We start from the raw sequence: 4,465 nt of genomic DNA, 5'->3' as shown, positions 1-4,465 counted from the left end.
TTTTTTTTTTTTTTTTTACTATAAATGTACGCGTTTTTCATCAACAGCTTTCAGTTTTTTATACCTAAGTGGTCCAAATCACTCTACAATATTAAAGTTTGATCAGATCTTACGGGCTCAGCAACTTAGGTTCACTTTGGATGCTTTTTTCTATTTTTAATCAATATTTTACTGTAAAATTTCCTTTCCTTGTGAGTCCCTCCCTCGACCACTAGGGGTCCTTTCCGTGTGCAGTTCTTTCCTTGGCCACTTGGGGGCGCCTAATGTCAACATCAACTTTCTTAAAAAAGCTTTTAGACTCAAAATGATAAAGATGGAGCAAGTAAAACTAACTCCTAAATAAAGAACGTCCAATATGAACATCCAAAGCTGTTGTTACAGAGGAGCTGAGGTGAACTGTCTTGTTTCTCAGAAGCTCCTGACCTTGTGGGAAAGGTTTAAAATAGCCCATGATCTTGACAAAAATGTGCACCAGAGCATACACCAAGGTTCATAAAGACATGGAGGACAGAGTATGGCGTGGATGACCTGGACTGGCGTACAGACAGAGTGAGTGAGGCTTTTTTTTTTTTTTTNGAACCCCTGATATGCTTTAATTATGTGACCATTCATGCTGGTTTGTTGAGGCAATTTGGAAGTGCGGGAAACTAGTGGAGAAATTGTGGAAATGTGGTATTTTGGTATCACCACATGTTCATAGGGAAAGAATGTTTGTGTTGCAACATTAAATACATTTTATTTTTTTTTTATATTCATTTTTTATTGAATTTTTCAACAAGTGTTACAACAGTACATGGATTATCGGTGATTGGAAAGTTCCACCTTGTAATTCTTGATAACATGCTTAACATCACACAGGACTGTACTCCAATAATCATTCTCCTCATGTTATCGATTATCTTCATGCTCCGCACCACCTACACCATTACCTTTCATAAATGAAAGCAACATTAAATACATTTTAATGCATTTTTAAGCTAATTTTTTTCCAAATTACACCTTTACTGATAACTGCATTTGAATAAATCAAAAATTAAAAATGGTTTTAAGGCCATTAAAGCTTTATTATAACATTAACATGATATAAAGTTGGCATATCTCAATATTTATTCTTTGGTTTCCTTTATAGAAATTGTTAGGANCGAACTCAGAGTTCCAACAAAACCTGCTTCTTGGAACGGGCCCCTGTAGAACAAGCATATAGTGCCCAATGCCTCGAATTATGCACCAAAATCGTTTTATTCAAATTCAAAAATGACTATATTGACCTATTTTTTGTCAAAAATGCAAAGTTTAAAGACATTTTTTTCAAAAACTATACAGTAAAAGTACACAAATCTATGTGAGGTAATAGAGAGTGACGTGTACAACAAGCATATAGTGTCCAAGGCCTGAAATTATGGACCAAAATCTATTTATTTACATTCAAAGATGGCTATTTTGACATATTTCTCGTCAAAAATCCAAAGTTTAACTACTATTTTATCAAAAACTAAACTGTAAAAGTACACAAGTCTCCTTAAGGTAATAGAGGGTGACCTGTAGAACAAGCATTTTCTGTCTGAGGCCTGGAAATATGGACAAATTTTTTTTTTAATGACTTTATTTAAATGACTTAATTATTGAAAACTCTAAACATTTCTTTTTAGAAAGGTCATAACAAATAACAGATTATTAGTACAAATATGAACTGACAGAATACATAGTTTCTTCATAGGATTTTATTTCTCTTTTGCATTTTACTCCGAGCACATCTGACGTTCTAATGCTCCAACAGAAAGCTCTTCCACCGAGTTTCATGCTCTGCCGTAAACCGTGCAATACCGGCGCATGACTTTTTTGTAGCGCGGCTGTCTTGACCGCGGCTGAGCGAACAGCGGCTCACTTGACTGCAGTCATCCCGCGGACGGTGAGTGGGGCTTTTATGTTTAAAAAAAGAATGTTACTTTTTGTAGTTCAATAAATGATTTAACATTTATCGTTATTAAAGTTAAACAGAAAGTGTCGTACTAACTGCTGCCGCTAGGTGTCAGTGAGCCCCTCCTTGGGCTCTAACAGCAGCAGCAGCAGAAGCCTCCCGCTCGGCTCCGCTCCGTATATTTCTACCCTCCGTGTGTTGCGTGGATTCATTAATCTCTGTCTAAGCGTCGGTTCGGTCAACCTCCAGGACCGGTCGTCCCCAGTGGTGCGCAGCTCTCCATCCTCACCCGAGGAGCTCGAAGAACTTTTTTTCTGGTTGAACTGCTCCTCACCCGATCCATCAGCGCGGGATCCTCCTGTCTGCAGCAGTAACTGCTGGTGAGTCTCTGCCCGCTGCTGTTTGGATGCGAAGTCCCGTCAGGCTACGCAGAAACTGGCAGGACTTTAAAGGGAGGTCATGGTGCTGCGGTACGACGCTGAAGTTGGCTTCCGATTCACAGCTTCCGATTCGCGAGAGCGTTCCACTGTATTTTTCGAACTCAGACCACCTAAAAACAGGTCCTGTTCGAAAACTACTGCACTAGACAGTTCAAACCAGGATTAAATGATGCTTTAGATAGTAAAGAACAAATTAAGCATAGTTTCTGATTTGTGAAAGCTTTTGCTGATTTGTGAAAATGTGGAATAGGAGGATTTCATCGCATTTTTTGTAATCTGGCCACATAAAAACAGGTCCTGTTCAAAAAGTACAGCACTTACACAGCTTAAGCATGGATTAAATTATGCTTTAGATAGTAAAGATTACATCAAACACAGTTTCTGATTTGTGAAAGCTTTTACTGATTTGTGAAAATGCGAAATAGAATGATTTTTATCGCATTTTTTGCACACTCACCAGTTAAAAACAGGTCCTGTTCAAAAACTACTGTAACTAGACAGTTCACACCTGGATTAAATTATGCTTTGAATAATAAGGATTATGTCAAACATAGTCTCTGATTTGTGAAAGCTTTTACTGATTTGTGAAAATGTGAAATAGGAGGATTTTATCGCATTTTTTGTAATCTGGCCACATAAAAACAGGTCCTGTTCAAAAAGTACAGCACTTACACAGCTCAAGCATGGATTAAATTATGCTTTAGATAGTAAAGATTACATCAAACACAGTTTCTGATTTGTGAAAGCTTTTGCTGATTTGTGTCAATGTGAAATAGGATTATTTTTATCGCATTTTTTCCCATTGACCACATAAAAACAGGTCCTGTTCAAAAACTACAGGATTTAGACGGCTCAAACCAGGATTAAATTTTGCTTTTAATAGTAAAGAATCAATTAAATTTAGTCTCTATGCTTACCCATAGGAAAAATCTGTTGCTCAAATATGGCTCAAGCTCGTCTCCTGAGACATGTTTGAGATCAGTTTCTGATGAGACACATCTGAGAAGGATTAGCTCTAAAAGAGATCTTATAATAGTCTCGTTCTGATCTCAATTGTCTCAGCTATTTTAAAGAAGGATTAAGGAGAAAGGATTAGACAAATTTGAGACGCTAATGAGACACATCTGAGAAGGATTAGCTCTAAAAGAGATTTCATTATTGTCTGTTTCATGTCTCTTTCATTTCTCTTGAATGTCTTACCAAAGCCATTAACACTAGAATTCCTAAACCTGCGCAAATTTGTGCAGGGAAGAGTTCCCCCCCCTTTAGTCCGAGAGCCCATTGTTGTGTCATGGTGGGTCACTGATGAGCCATTAACTTGCCCATGTCTATGTTAATGCAGCATGTAGTACCTAATGTGTATTTGAACTAACAGGTTGTGTGGGGGTTGAAGTTACCTGATGCATGTGGACAAGTATTGGCTTTCCTGCTTTTACTCACATTTGAACTAAAGTTCCATCTCATTCCTAACCCAGAATTCAATATGATGTTGCTCCACCTTTTGCTGCTATTGTAGCTTCAACTCTTCTGGGAAGGCTGTCCACAAGGTTGAGGAGAGCATTTATAAGAACTCTGGATCATTCTTCCAAAAGCTCATTGGTCAGGTCACACTGATGTTGATGGAGAAGGTCTGGCTCTCAGTCTCTGCTCTAATTCATCTCAAAGGTGTTCTATGGCGTTCAGTTCAGGACTCTGTCCTCCATGTCTTTATGGACCTTGCTTTGTGCTCTGGTGCACAAAAATGTTGGAAGATGAAGGGCCCGCTCCAAACTGTTCCCACTAAGGTTGGGAGCATTGTCCAAAATGTTTTAGCCTCCTGAAGCATCAAAAGTTCCTTTCACTGGAACTAAGGGGTCTGAAAAACAAGCCCACACCATCATTCCTCCTCCACCAATGCAGTCTGAAACGTCCCGTTCTCCTGCAACCTCCAAACCCAGACGGGTCCATCAGATTTCCAGAAAGAAAAGTATGATTCCTCCCTCTAGAGAAGACGTCTCCACTGATCTAGAGTCCAGTGACGGCGTACTTTACACCACTGCATCCACGCTTTACATTGTACTTTTTGATGTGTGGCTGCAGCTGCTGCCATGGAAACTCGTTCCATGAA

Source organism: Oryzias melastigma, linkage group LG6 (genome assembly GCF_002922805.2).
Source record: "Oryzias melastigma strain HK-1 linkage group LG6, ASM292280v2, whole genome shotgun sequence".
Classification (NCBI taxonomy): Eukaryota; Metazoa; Chordata; class Actinopteri; order Beloniformes; family Adrianichthyidae; genus Oryzias; species Oryzias melastigma.
The sequence above is the reverse complement of the archived record's forward strand: the minus strand, read 5'-3'. Positions refer to the sequence as shown.